General features: G+C 41.1%; 1 long non-coding RNA gene across 1 annotated transcript; it reads right to left on the bottom strand.

The window, feature by feature from the left end:
- Positions 1 to 4,564: 4,564 nt before the first annotated feature.
- On the bottom strand, positions 4,565 to 15,737 carry LOC138891215 (uncharacterized). The gene is made up of 2 exons (XR_011407554.1): positions 15,157 to 15,737; positions 4,565 to 4,850 (listed from the first exon to the last, which is right to left on the bottom strand). It is a non-coding gene; the product is annotated as an uncharacterized lncRNA (long non-coding RNA).
- Positions 15,738 to 16,344: the final 607 nt, after the last annotated feature.

The following is a 16,344-nucleotide window of genomic DNA, read 5'->3' as shown; positions in this document are numbered from 1 at the left end:
GGCTCGGAGCATGTCCTCAAGAATCTGAATAGTCCTCTCGGACTGACCGTCCGTCTAGGGATGAAATGTTGTACTCAACTCAACCTGGGTGCCCAACTCTCGCTGAACCGCTCTCCAGAAATGCGAGGTAAACTGCGTACCCCGATCCGAAATGATAGATAGCGGCACCCCATGAAGGCGAACAATCTCCCTGATATAAATCTCGGCTAACCTTTCGGACGAATAGGTGGCTGCAACAGGAACAAAATGCGCTGACTTGGTCAGCCTATCAACAATGACCCAAACTGCATCAAACTTTTTCCGAGTCATCGGGAGTCCAGTAACGAAATCCATCGTAATCCTCTCCCACTTCCACTCGGGAAGTGCAATCCTCTGAAATAGACCACCGGGTCTTTGATGCTCGTACTTAACCTGCTGACAATTTAAACACCGAGCCACGTGCGCAACGATGTCTTTCTTTATCTTACGCCACCAATAGTGCTGCCTCAAATCTTGATACATCTTCGCGACGCCCGGGTGAATAGAATACCGAGAACTGTGGGCCTCCGCTAAGATCAACTCTCGAATCCCATCAACATTGGGCACACAAACTCGCCCCTGCAATCTCAATACCCCATCATCATCTAAGGTTACTTTCTTGGCACCTCCACGCTGCACCGTGTCTCTCAAGACACACAAATGGGGATCCTCACACTTCCGCTCGCGGATACGCTCTAATAGTGAGGAACGAGCAACCGTGCAAGCTAACACTCTGCCAGGCTCAGAAATATCCAACCTCACAAGACGATTGGCCAAGGCCTGAACATCCAAAGCAAGCTATCTCTGGCTGACTGGAATATAAGCAAGACTACCCATGCTGGCGGACTTCCTGCTCAATGCATCGGCCACCACATTGGCCTTTCCCGGGTGGTATAAGATAGTAATATCATAATCCTTTAGCAACTCTAACCACCTCCTCTGCCTCAAATTTAACTCTTTCTGCTTGAACAGATACTGAAGACTCTTGTGATCAGTGTAAACCTCACACGTCACGCCATATAAGTAATGCCTCCATATCTTCAAGGCATGAACAATGGCTACCAACTCGAGATCATGAACCGAATAATTCTTCTCGTGGATCTTCAACTGCCTCGAAGCATAAGCAATGACTTTGCCTTCCTGCATCAACACTGCACCAAGCCCAATACGAGACGCATCACAATAGACCGTATATGGCCCTGAACCTGTGGGCAAAACCAATACTGGTGTCGTAGTCAGAGCCGTCTTGAGCTTCTGAAAGCTCACCTCACACTCGTCCGACCACCTGAACTGGACACCCTTATGGGTCAATCTGGTCATAGGGGCTACGATGGATGAAAACCCCTCCACGAACCGACGGTAGTAACCTGCTAACCCTAGGAAACTCCGAATATCCGTAGCTGAAGCTGGTCGAGGCCAGTTCTTGACTGCCTCTATCTTCTTCGGGTCTACCTGAATACCTGCTGCTGATACGACATGACCCAGGAATGCGACCGAACTCAACCAAAACTCGCACTTTGAGAACTTAGCATACAACTGACTATCCTTTAGGGTCTGAAGGACCACTCTGAGGTGCTGCTCATGCTCCTCCTGACTGCGGGAGTATATAAGAATATCGTCAATGAAGACTATCACGAACAAGTCCAAATAAGGTCTGAACACTCGGTTCATCAACTCCATGAACGCTGCTGGGGCATTAGTCAATCCAAATGACATGACCAAAAACTCATAGTGCCCATACCGAGTGCGAAATGCTGTCTTGGGGACATCAGACGCCCTAATCCTCAGTTGATGATAACCAGGTCTCAAATCTATTTTCGAGAACACCCTCGCACCCTGAAGCTGGTCGAATAAATCATCAATCCTCGGCAGTGGATACTTATTCTTAATTGTAACCTTGTTCAATTGCCGGTAATCGATGCACATTCTCATCGAACCATCCTTTTTCTTAACAAACAACACCGGCGCACCCCAAGGTGAAACACTGGGTCTAATGAAACCTTTCTCAAGCAAATCCTGCAGCTGTTCCTTTAACTCTTTCAACTCCGGCAGGGCCATACGATATGGCGGGATAGAAATGGGCTGAGTTCCCGGGGCCAAATCAATACAAAAGTCGATATCCCTGTCGGGCGGCATACCCGGCAAGTCTGAAGGGAAAACCTCAGGAAACTCCCGAACAACGGGCACAGAATCAATAGAAGGGGCCTCCGCGCTAGAATCGCGAACATACGCCAAGTAGGCCAAACATCCCTTCTCGACCATACGCCGAGCTTTCACATACGAGATAACACTGCGGGTACAATGACCAGAAGTCCCTCTCCACTCTAAACGGGGTAAATCCGGTAAGGCTAAGGTCACGGTCTTGGCATGGCAATCCAAGATAGTATGGTATGGGGATAACCAATCCATCCCCAATATAACATCAAAGTCGACCATGTCCAAAAGCAACAAATCAACACGGGTCTCAAGACCCCCAAACACTACGATACAAGAACGATGAACTTGGTCGACCACAATAGAATCACCCACCGGTGTTGACACATAAACAGGAATACTCAACGAGTCACTAGGCATAACCAAATAGGGTGCAAAATAGGACGACACATATGAATACGTAGATCCGGGATCAAATAGCACAGAAGCATCCCTATCACAGACCAGAATAGTACCTGTAATCACATCTGATGACTCAACCGCTGACCTGGCTGGCAAAGCATAACAACGGGGCTGGGGCCCACCTCCCTGAATCATATCCCTGGGACGATCTGCTGCTGGTTAACCCCTACCTCTAGCGGTCTGAGCTCCACCTCTAAGACCTCTACCTCCACCCCTATGTCCTCTACCCCCGCCTCTAGCTGGCTGGGCAGGCTATGGGACAACCGGTGCCTGGATCAGCGGGCGAGGACCCTGCTGATGCGAGCTGCTGGAAGCTCGAGGGCAATATCTGGCAATGTGACTCACATCGCCGCAAGTATAACAAGCCCTCGGATGCTGAGAATAACGAAGTGGTGGTGCACTGATAGGTGCTGATGGTGAACTGAAGAGCTGCTGGTCAGAATGCTGCGGCTGAGAACCGCGACCACCTGGTGTACCATGAGAAGCCTGGAGAGCTGACTGAAAGGGACTCGAAGGATGACCTCTACCATAAGAATCCCTACCTCCAGATGAGATACCACTGAATCTACCAGAATGACGGGGCCTCTTATCAGACCCATGACCACCTCCCTGAGAAAGTGCCATCTCTATCCGGCGGGCACCATCTGTCGCCTCCTGAAATGAAATCTCACTACCGACACTCATGGCCATCTGAACACGGATCGGCTGAACTAACCCATCAACAAACCTCCGCACTCTCTCTCTCTCGGTGGGGAGTATCACAATGGCATGGCGTGCAAGATCAATAAACTGTGTCTCATACTGGGTAACTGACATCGAACCCTGCTGGAGACGCTCAAACTGCCTGCGAAGGGCATCCCGCTGAGTAACTGGGAGAAACTTCCCCAGAAATAACTCTGAAAACTGATCCCAGGTCAATGATGGCGACTCTGCTGGCCTGGCTAAACAGAAATCTCTCCACCAAGTCTTGGCGGATCCTGCTAGGCGAAAAGTGGCGAAGTCGACCCCATTGGTCTCTAAAATACCCATAGTCCGAAGAACCTCATGACAGTTGCATATGAAATTCTGGGCATCCTCTGAAGGTGTGCCACTATATGTGGTAGTGAAGAGCCTGGTGTACCGATCTAGCCTCTATAGAGCATCCGCGGACATAGCCGCACCATCACTGGACTGAGCCGCAATACCTGGCTGGGCTACCACAGCTGGCTGAACTGCCACGGCTGGCTGAACTGCTGGAACCTGAGCCTGAGGAGCTACCGGCTCTGGAGTACGAGTATCGGGAGTCTGAACTCCTCCCCCAGCCTGAGATGTGGCTGGAGCTACGGGAAGCAAACCCGCTCTAGAAATGCCCTCCATAAAGCCTACCAGTCGGACCAAAGCGTCCTGAAGCACTGGAGTGGCTATGAAACCCTCTGGGACCTGAGCTGGGCCCACTAGAATAGCTGGGGCCGGAACCTCATCCTCGAAATCGACCTGAGGCTCCGTCGCTGGAAATTCTGCTCGGGGCTGAGCTCTGCCCCGGCCTCGGCCTCGCCTTCTGCCGCTAATATGGGCTGTTGCTGGGAGCTCAAGCTGTTACGCGGTAGAAGAAGAAGCACGTGTCCTCGCCATCTACAAAAGAACAGAGTGGAACGACAATCAGTACTTGAGAAACAGAATCGCACGACAAGAATGAACAAGGTGAAGTCTTCCTAACTCAGTAGCCTCTACGGGATAAATACAGACGTCTCCGTACCGATCTCTCAGACTCTACTAAGCTTGTCCATGAGTTGTGAAACCTGAGTAACCTAGTGCTCTGATACCAACTTGTCACGACCCGAATTTCCCACCATCGGGTGTCGTGATGGCGCCTACTATCGGGGCTAGGCAAGCCAAATATTTAAAACATCTTTCCTACTTTCTTTCAAACAATATAATAAACGAGACAAAATTTAAGCGAAAGACTTTAAATCTAAAGCAACTGAAAACCAAAAGTGCGGAAGTTGAATACACATCACTATCCAAGGTCTGGTGTAACTAGCTCACGGACTACTACAGAATACTACAAACAATGTCTGAAAGGAAATACATCATGTTTGTCTGATACAAGATGAACAAACGAAAAACATGGAAAGGGAATTTGGTCTGCGAATGCCAGCTAGGCTACCTCGAGAGTCCTTGGACTGAAGATAGCTCCTAGAAGTCCTACTGCTGCGGTCCGTAAGCTTCTCCCTGATCTGTGCACCAAAAATGCATAGAGTGTAGCATCAGCACAACCGACCCCATGTGCTGGTAAGTGTCTGGCCTAACCCCGGCGAAGTAGTGACGAGGCTAGACAGTACCTACCACAATTAACCTGTACAGATATATATACAACAAGTGCAAGAAAACAATAACAAGATAATACGAAGTAAAACTGGGAGGGGACATGCTATCGGGGAGTAACAGATAAAAATGAAATATCGAAAATAAGCAGAAGAGACTCCGGTTCCCATGATGTATATATATATAAGTGGACGGCGTGCCACACGATCCCATGATATCATATATAAGTGGACGGCGTGCCACACGATCCCATAATATCATATATATAAGTGGGCGGCGTGCCACACGATCCCATAATATCATATATAAGTGGACAACGTGCCACACGATCCCATAATATCATATATATAAGTGGACGGCGTGCCACACGATCCCATAATATCATATATAAATGAATGACGTGCCACATGATCCCAATTCATCTTTATCACAGTGCACAATATGTCACCGACAACAGAGGCCAATAACCAAGAGGACGGTGTGCCACACGATCCCATAATATCATATATAAGTGGATGACGTGCCACACGATCCCATAATATAGTTCATAATATTTGACTTCATATAGTAGATCCCTTCGGGGAGAATAACAACTCAATACCTTTAACCCGACAAGGGTACAACTAACAGCCCAAAATATCCCGGCAAGGGAGTATTCACAACACATTCTCCTTTTTAAATCCATTCTTCCTCAACTAACACATTCATGTTCGAGCTAACACTCCAAAAGTACACCAATCACAATTTTACCTCAACCGTTCACATTATATGAAACTCATCAAATAAACAAAGAGTTTGTGTCACATTATTCGAATTTAAAGAAATCAAGACTCACGGTCATGCTAGACTCCGGTGCATAGATAACCGTCACCATGCCTATGCATCGTACTCCACATTAGCAAGTAGCAAATATCATCCTAATCCTATTCCCTCAAGCCAAAGTTAGAACAAACACTTACCTCGAATGCTCCAAACTAAACTCACGCTTCTAGTATAGCTTTACCTCTAGATTCCACCACCAATCCGCTCGAATCTAGTCATAAGTTACTTAATCACATTAATAATTACTAAATGAATCATCCCCAATGCATGAAAATAGATTTTTCAAGGTTTTTCCCAAAAAGGTCAAAAATACCCCCGGACCCACGTGGTCGAAACTCGAGGTTCGGACCAAAACCCGGTTACCCATTCCCCCATGAATCCCAATATATGATTTGTTTTTAAATCGGACCCCAAATTGAGGTCCAACTTCTCAATTTGTAGAAAACCTAGGTTCTACCCAAAACACCCAATTTTCACCATGAAAATCTTTGATTTGAAGTTGAAATTATGTTAAAAGATATTAAGGAATAAAGAAATTAAGTTAGAAATCACTTATCAATCGTTTTGAAGAAGAAAAGTTGTTTGGAAAATCGCCTCTTAGGTTTTGGGTTTTTGAAAAGTGGAAAAATGACTAAAAATCCCGAATTTATACATTTTTCTGGGGGCTGGCGCGGACCGCACAGAAATGCACCGCGGCCGCGCCTAGGGAGGGGAGAAGTGGGCTTCTCTGAACCCTTCCAGCGCGGACCGCACTGTTTTGGTGCGCGGCCGCGCTGGTTGACCTGAAACCCTAGCCCTCAGACTCAGCCACGCGGACCGCACAGAAAGGCATCGCGGCTGCGCGGACCGCGCGGAAATGACCCCGGCCGCGCTGGTGTCTGCAACACCTGAACCTGCATTTTCTTAAGTCCAAGACCTCCCGGGCCCCATTCAAAACTCACACGAGCCCTCGGGGCTCCAAACCAAACATGCACACAACCTTAAAAACATCTTACGGACTTACTCGTGCGATCAAATCGCCAAAATAACATCATATACATAGGATCAAGCCTCAAACACATGATTTTCTTTCTTCAACTTTCATAACTCAAATTCTCCATTTTTAGTCCGAAACACGTCATATGACGTCCGTTTTTAGCCAAACTTTACAGATAGTGCTTAACACATATTTAAGACTTGTACCGGGCGTCGGAACCAAAATACGAGCCCGATACCTATATTTTCTAACCCCTTTTTCATTTCAAATTTTCATATCAAATTTCAGAAAAACAATTTCTTTCAAAAATTCATTTCTCGGGCTTGGGACCTCAGAATTTGATTCCGGGCACACGCCCAAGTCCCATATTTTTCTACGGACCCTCCGGGACCGTCGAATCACAGGTCCGGGTCCGTTTACCCAAAATGTTGACCGAAGTCAACATTATGCATATTAATACCAAAATTCATCAAATGTTTCACATAATTCACATATTCTAACATAAAAACTTTCCGGCTACGCGCCCGAACTGTGCACACCAATCGAGGCAACTAAAAGCGAGATTTTCAAGGCCTCGAAAGCGCGGAACAAGGAAGAAATACGGTGATGACCCTTCGGGTCGTCACAAAGGGATAGAAAGTGTCTTGTGACCACGACACACTTAGAAAACAGACATGTTCGTCAATGCTGTGATTGGAAAAAAGATACTATGTTTGGCGTTCTCGAGGTTGGGAGACCCTTTTTCTGCTACCCAAATATTTTACACCTTTTGTCACCCCTTTGAGCCTGTGTTATTTTTTTTGACCACCCTCTTTGGAATCAACTTTAGAGTCAAAAGTCGAAAAGTGAATAAAGAAGAAGAAGAGAATTGTCAAAGGTCCATGCCCTCAAAAAATAGAAACTGGGGAAACTTGTTTTGAAAACAAAAAGGAAAAAAAGATAGAAAAAAAATAGGAAGAAAGATGAAAAAAATAGTTACGTTAGATGTTTGAACTACGTTCGACCTGATTCATTTAAAAAAGGATACGTAGGCAGCCTCACGGTTCAGTCCAACCAAATAAGAGAATCAAGAAAAAAAATTCCAAAAAAAATCCCCAATGGCTGAAACTGTGGCAGAGATTTTATTTTTCTTTTGAAAGAGTCGATTCCAAGAGTTGTAAGTCCACAACCCCCTTTACTTTGAGTCTATTTTGAGCCTTCATGAAGTCCTTTTTTCTAGCCCTATCCAAAATCCTTCCAAATAAAGACCTCCCGATATGCCTTCAAGAATTCTTAGAGAAGCATGCAATAAGCAATGGTTGTCACACGACATAGAACACTGTCAAGTTGCTCACAAAAGAAAGAGAAAAAGAAATAGAAGAAATGAGAGAGTCTTACTAGTGAAAACCCTCACAGGCACTATAAGGCGATGGTAAGCAGTGATGAATAAATGAGAGAGACTTGTCGGTGAAAAGCCCTCAGGGCACCACTAGTCAAATGTGAGTCGTGCAGCTGATGCAAAGAATTGGCACAAGCAAGCCTGACTTCGAAGGTCATAGGAATGGTAAAAGGAAAGATTAGGTCAATTTGATAGATCGGTCGTTGAGTCCAAAATGCATGTCATGATCATTAAGGCTAGTTATTGAAAAAAAACTCTTCCGTCTTGTCCTTCCGACAAGGGCATTTCTTGTTATTACTTGTTTCTTTGCATCATTGTGTCCTTCACCTCGAGTCAGTCCTTGTCAAAACAAGCAAGAAAAGATTTCAAAATCTGCTACTAGCTTTTCAGTTGCACAAAGTAAATTTGGTCAGTACACTCAGTTGTTACAGTCAACATGCCTTGAAGATTCATGCAAAGGCTTCCCCAAAAGACTTTTGTCAGCCTACTTGGCGCAAGCAAAGATACTGGTGATTTTCTCTGACAGACAAATTGCTCAAAAAGCAAGAAATCATTCAAGATATCATAAAAGGTCACCTAAGCAAAGATCTCCCGTTGGAATAAGGCTGATTGAACCACAAATACAAATGGTCATGGGTGTGAAACAATCAGGGTTAATGCAGAGTAAAAGTTTCCTGCGACTGACTCAAGCTGATTGAGCATAAAGCCAAGCTGCTCAAAACTCAAGGCCACAAACCGACTACCATTTTCAAAACTGACAAATTTTTCTTTGTGTGAAACAGGAACAAAGTAGTGCAAGGAAAGTGGTTCAAAAAAAAAAAAAAAAAAAACAGAAAAAAAGAGAAGAGCCGACAAAGGGAAGTTTCTCAAATCTTTGCCTTGCTATTGTGCATAAAATCTTGCCATTGATCTTTATATTTTTCCTCTTAGGATAAAAGTCCTAGTCTGATGGATTTTCCTCCCAATAGAAATCTTAGTCTGATGAATCTTTCTCCTAAGATAACAAAAATGGACCTAGTCTGATGAACCTTCTCATAGGATCAAAATCTTAGTCCGATGAATCTTTCTCCTAAGATAGAAGACCTAGTTCGATGAATCTTTCTCCTAAGATAGAAGACAAGTCCGATGAATCTTTCTCCTAAGATAGAAGACCTAGTCTGATGAATTTTCTCCTAGGATAGAAATCTTAGTCTGATAGATCTTTCTCCTAACATAACAAAAAAAGGGACATAGTCTGATGAATTTTCTCCTAGGATCAAAATCTTGGTCTGATGAATCTTTCTCCTAAGAAAGAAGACCTAGTCTAATGAACTTTCTCCTAGGATAAAAATCTTAGTCTGATGAATCTTTCTCCTAAGATACCAAAAAAAGGACCTAGTCTGATGAACTTTCTCATAGGATCAAATCTTAGTCTGATGAATTTTTCTCCTAAGATAGAAAACCTAGTCCGATGAATCTTTCTCCTAGGATAAACATCTTAGTCTAATGGATTTTTATCCTAAGAAATAAGACCTAGTCTGATGAACTTTCTCCTAGGATAAACGTCTTAGTCTGATGAATTTTCTCCTAATATAGAAAACCTAGTCTGATGAACTTTCTCCTAGGATAAACGTCTTAGTCTAATGAATTTTTCTCCTAATATAAGAAAACCTAGTCTGATGAACTTTCTCCTAGGATCAAAATTTTAGTCTGATGAATCTTTCTCCTAAGATAGGAAACCTAGTCTGATGAATTTTCTCCTAGGATAGAAATCTTAATCTGATGAATCTTTCTCCTAAGATAGAAAACCTAGTCTGACGAATTTTCTCCTAGGATAATTTGAAAAAGAAAAAAAAGATGTCTCCATTTAAAAAAAAAAGGCGTTGGGGAAATTTCTTTAAAAAGAATGATTTTCTCAAAAGAAAAAAAATGAATGATGATTTTTCTAAATAAAAATAAATCCTTCTTGGTTCATTTTAGCATAAGTACACAATTCAGTAGTCTCACTTTTTCAACATTGGGTCTCACTCCCTAGCTAATGCCAACATAACTTGGTAATCTTTTCCAACATATGATCTCCACTCCCTAGTTGATTTTATTTTAGACATAGAGTCTCCACTCCCTAGTCAATTTTCCAACATAAGGTCTCCACTCCCTAGTTGATTTTATTTTAGACATAGTGTCTCCCGTCCCTACTCGCTTTTCCAACATAAGGTTTCCACTTCCTAGTTGATTTTATTTTAGGCATAGGGTCTCAATTCCCTAGTCTGCTTTTCCAACATAGGGTCTCCACTCCCTAGTTAATTTTATTTTAGACATAGGGTCTCCACTCCCTAGTCGCTTTTCCAACATAGGATCTCCACTCCCTAGTTGATTTTATTATAAATATAAGGCTCCACTCCCTAATCTCTTTTTCCCAAAGATATAGAATCCTGATTTTATTGCTTTCAATAAAGAAGTAGTTTAGATTTTTGTTACAATAACTCACGAAATTTTTCTAGTGAAAACTGGGGTAGAAAAATTTCGTTTGTTTGTTTATTTTGGTGCTTGAGCAGGTTTTTACCTTGAGGCATAAGTTTCGAGGCGACCAAAAGAAGAAGTCTCGATTTAAATAAAAGAAAAGAAAAACAAGGAAAAGAAGTGAATCCAAAATGTAGAAGCGGAGAAAAGATGTGGACTACTCAAGACATACTTGAAGTCACAAGCTCTGCATGTCTCGCCTTGATCCGAGAAGTTGAAAAAGGAAAGAACCAGCACCTACAGCTAATAAGCATCAAGATTCAGATCAGAGTCCACATGAAGAACCAACCAAGACTCAAGATCAAGCTTCAGAAGATTCATAGATAGGAATCGTGTAACTCGTAGCTGATAGGCTTAGTTAGTCTTTTTCATTTTTGATTTTGATGTAATAACGAGACCGCGGACCGGAACCTCGACGGCACCTCGCTTGGCTCTCAACATCGGTACTCCATCACCTCATTCACTTCTGAACTATACGTGGCCTGATTCCTTTATAGCCAAGGATATGTAGGCAGCTCAGATATCAGGGCTCGGTCACATTCTCCTTTCTTTTAGTTTTTGGTCTCTCCAAATAAGGGTCGGGTCAAAAAACCTGTCTCGTCGTTCTTTGTCTCAAAACTCTTCGTGTTTCCAGTCAAAGAGGGGCAGCTGTAGACATTTGATTTTTGATCCTCCCTAAGATTTTTTATATTTTAGCATGTAAATATTTAATTTAGGCCTAATATCGCTATTTCAATTAATTTTGACTCTTTTACTTTATTTTATTACAAGAAAAATGAAAATTACAAAACATAGTTTCATTAATATTTTGTAGTCATTTTTAATCTTGAAAAATACCAAAAAAATAGTTTATTTTACGGTCAATCTTATTTTAATAGTTATTTTACTTAAGTAGGATTAATTAATAAATGAGATCATATTTTTAGTTTCGTTCGCGGGGAAAGAATAAATTTGGGCTCAAATGACCCATTTTTAGGCCTGATTTTCGGACCTAGCCCATAATTCCCTATCCCATAATTCCCAAGCCCAATACCCCTAAAACCCTAGACTTAGACTATAAAAGGACCTACATCCTAATGACCTAAGACCTAGACACAACCCCAAAAGATCAACCGCAATACACTCCATGGAAATGAGCTGAAAATGCACAAGGACACAGTTGTTAGGATCAGCTAGCCGTCTTTGAAAACTTTCTTCTCCAATAAATCCTACACGACTGCCATTTTCAGTGACGTTTTTCATAAGAAGATAGAAGCAATTAACATCCCATAGTAACTGCCCAAAATAATGATGTTGTCGGCCCATCCATACGTTGCACAAGATTTCTCAAAGGTTTAGACCGAGAAAATCCAAGTTCATTTAGCAATTCACCCACTTAATTGCAAATCTTGATGTCAAGTTTTATTCCAACTAGTACTAATCAATCACTGACCACTCTTTATATAAACTAGCGAGACATTTCTGTTGAGGGAAAAGAGGGACTCGAGCTCGCATAAAACACCACATCTGATTTGTGTACCAAGCTGAATTGATCATCCAAAACTTGGCGTTAATCCACGATGGCTGATATCATGTCCGAGTACATCAACAGATGCGACACGGAGGATAATAATAGAGGCGTTTGAGGAAGTGGGAGTCCGAGTCCGAGTATTCCGAGTTCTGATCGTGGTTCTATGTCGCCTCGGATCCTTGTTGTTGTTTTTCTCGTTCAGTTTTCACACTCAAAGTTTGTAGTCAACTTGCTTCATTTTGCTATTCAAGGAAAATTGCTATTTCAGATTTGGTTATTTATGTCTGTGCTTGAGTTTTTACAAAATTAAAGTTGCCGGTTCGAGTTATGCCGTTAAGTTTGTGTTGGAATTCTGAATCGGAGTGTGCTTGGGTTTGTCAGTTCGTGGTAGTTCTGCTTCGAGTTCAAGGGTTACGTTCAGCTCATATCTAATTCACATCGAAAAGGTTATCGGTCTCATTGAGGTTCAACTCTTCAATCCTCTACTCATTTTATTCTAGCTGAATGTTAATCATTTGTTTGGTGATTTTGTTCTATTATTTGTTTGGTTATTGTCTCCGTTTTTGCGTTTGGTCATGTAGTTATCTACTCGCATGTTATTCGAATTGGTTATAGCTGAACATGATTTTGTCACAGTATAGAAATTGGGTTGCTATTCTTCAACTGAACTACATCAAATTAGATTAAAGGGGCTCGGGTGTGCATTTCTTGTGACCCTACCATAATTTGGAATAATAATAATAATAAGATAAATATACTAAAATCCGGATGTATATTTCATGTGACCCGATTCTAATTTCCAACAAGGTTAAATAGAAAGTGTCGTGAACCACGAGTGCATTTTATATAGCGTGGCTTATGATGTGTTTTAAATAACCTTGAATTTTCCCGAAATATTAAAAGCGGCTAAAAGCTAAAAATGCACCATAGGTTTAAAATATGTCATAAATCAGATAATAGGCTAATTTTAATAGTTTAAGTGATCGTGCTAGAACCGCAGAACCCGGAAATGCCTAACACCTTCTTCCGGGTTAACAGAATTCCTTACTTAGAATTTCTGGTTTGCAAACTTATAAAGTAAAGTCGAAATTTCCTCGATTTGAGATTTTAAAATAAACCGATGACTTGAGACACCAAATCAACTATCCCAAGTGGCGACTCTGAAGAAATATAAAATAATTCCATTTCAAATAATATCACTTTAATTGGAAAAACTCCCCATATACCTTTCAGGTGGTAAAAAAGGAGGTGTGACAACTATTGTGTTCATGGGCCTGGTGAACTTGATTTTAGTTCCAATTTACTAATGTTGCCAACAAAACTAGTTATGCATAAATTTATGTAGCCTATCTATTCAAATCCAACTTCTTTTTTATTGCTTAAAAAAAAGTCTACCTCTATTAAGTATTACCACATCATCTAATGCTAACTTAAACAAGAATAAAAAAATAATTAAAATTACACATCTCTAATGACCAATTTCAATTAAATAAGGCAAAACTAACACATTCTTCATGCCAACTCTCTAAACTTCAAATTACTTCATTTGACTAAACATTGACTTTTTCTCTTTTTAGCTTCAAACATCCAATGAATTTAAAGAAATAGAAATAACTCTATATAGCAATACATTAATAATAAGAGTGAAGTAGTAAATCTTTATCAAGTCTTTCCATGCTCAGCATATTTACAACCCAAGAGAGATAAAACAATGCCTTTAAAACTTTAAAATGACCACATTTGTTTAATATTAGAACTTAACAAGATAAACAACCATATTCTCATGCTTTTTATCACAAGTTACATTGTAAAGCTTAAGATAAATACCTAATTTGCAGAATTCCAGAATGCAGCAACAGAGAAAATGAAACTCGGCAGCAAATGACCGTAGAAAACAGCAATAAACAACAGCAAATCAACAATTTTTGACCCGAGAAACAATCCAGGAAAAACCCTTAACTTAGTAACTTTAAAAGAAGAAGGATCCCAGCAATAAACTTCAACACTCTTAGGCTTTTGAAAGGTCTTGCAAACAGAGAACCCACTCACAAAAAGATCAACACTTTCAGCTTACTACTCATTGTTCAGGTACTATTTTTACTCTTAAAGTTGTGTTCTTTTGTGTGTAAAAGATGTCTAGCCAGATCCCTCCCCCCTCCTCTTTTTTTTTTTGTTGTCAAAATGAGCTCTTAAGTAGAAAATAAAAGCACATTTTGGACAGATTTTGGTTTACCAAAAAGTCTGTCCAAAAGGACTAACTTTTGCTACCAAATACCTGCCCAAAAGACATATTTTGTGGGCTAAAAGTCTGTTCAAGGACTATCCAAATGGGAAAGGACAGTCCTTCAACAAACTGTGGCAGAAGCATAGGGTAAAAAGGGTACTATCATCCACTCTAACACTAAAAGTAAGCTACTAAAGTACCCTAATACATGATTGAACTAACTAATCTTCAACTTTTAACCAAATAACAGTACCACTCTATATTTTCAAACCAAAACATAAGCAACCATATAACTAGACTGAAGTGTTCAACCAAACAGACAAACATCAGTTGCTAAGTAGCAACTAGATTATCAATACTTCAACACAATTCAAAAAGTAATCAGAAACCAAACGACCCATTTGAAAACATAAACTCATTTACAACAATGGTAACAACCTAACAAGGAATTTGGTTGACCCGATCAGAACGTCAAACTAATTAAATTCGTAATAACTAATACAAACAGATAATCGAGATCAAACAAACAACAATTAACCGATATTAACTAAAACTTTAAACAACGAGAATCGATTCGAGCCAGTGTTCTGTTGAAACTAAACTAGAACAACTATCCTAATTTAACTAAATCAAAAGCATGAATAACATGATTAGGAAAAAACATAGACATAGAACACAAATTAAAACCTAAACCTAATCGTTAAAGAAAACAGAAACTACAACTAACAAAATTTAACTTAAATAAGAAACTACAATCAAATATATTAAACAACAAATCAGAAACACATAGGAGAAGATTAGTGTTTTACCTAAGTGCTTAGGCTTCGAACCAGTAGTACAACACAACTAGGCGGCGAATCGACTTTCCACGCCTCTTTTTCTCAACGACAAATGCCGAAAAATATAAACTCTGGCGAACCAAGTTTGAGTCCAGCAATGTGTCAAAGAGAAAGAGAGACTAAGGGTTGTGTTTATGCTAGACGGAGACTCAGCGGCGGTAGTAAGGTGACGGCGAGGTGGCTGGCGGAAACTCGCCGGATTTTGGAGGGGTTTGAAGGTTTTGGGGCGTGGAATGGAGAAGGGGAGAGTGAGATGAGCTCGATGGTATGGTTTTTATGGGGTTGGGAGGTGGTATATGGGGGCTAGGGTTTTTTCGGATTTTAGTAGATTTATGGAGATTGGTGGAGATTTTGAGGATATGAGTGGTACAGGTAGAAAGAAGAGGAAGAGGGGAGGAGATGGTGAAATTTTGGGGTTGATTGGGGGTTGGCTGCCGCCGGTGGCGAACTTCGTCGGGCGGCGCTGGGCAGCGACGGCGGGGCTGGCAGAGAGATGAGAAAGGGATGAGAGAGTGAGGAGAGGGGAAGAAGAAAGGGAAATAAGGCAAAATGGGGGCAAAATTTGGCCAAACTAGGCTTTAAATACCTAGGGTGGGAGATTAATTAGGGCCGTTGGATCAAGTGATGATGAGTGGCTAAGATTAAATCTTGCCTCATTTATCAAAACGACATCGTTTTGGACGTCTCTCGGACCACAAGGTCTGGACCGGGTCTGGGTCGCCGAATTAATCCAATTTTGGGCCAATTTCATTTTTTTTAAAATGGAAAGCCCAGTCCCTTAACCCCCCTAACAAATTAATTAAACTAAAAGTCTAATTCTAAAATCTCCAAACACACACAAAATAATTGTTCAAAACTATAATGTAAAAGAAATAACAAAAATTAGGCATTTACATTAATAAAGCTCAATCTCATATTAACTAAGTAAATATATACAAAGATAAATGTACCAAATTGTTAATTTACTCAAACTAATTGCAATACAGTTAGACCTCTCTTTAACAACTCCATATATAACAACACTTTACTATAAAAGTCAAGCTTTTTCGGAACTAATTTTTATATTATCTTATAATATATGTTCTCTATAACAATATTTCGCTATGACATCCAAAAATATTTAGAACAAATGAGGCTGTTATAGAAAAGTTTGATCGT

The sequence above is a fragment of the Nicotiana sylvestris genome, chromosome 5 (genome assembly GCF_000393655.2).
Source record: "Nicotiana sylvestris chromosome 5, ASM39365v2, whole genome shotgun sequence".
In the NCBI taxonomy this organism is placed as follows: domain Eukaryota; kingdom Viridiplantae; phylum Streptophyta; class Magnoliopsida; order Solanales; family Solanaceae; genus Nicotiana; species Nicotiana sylvestris.
The sequence above is the reverse complement of the archived record's forward strand: the minus strand, read 5'-3'. Positions and strand labels throughout refer to the sequence as shown.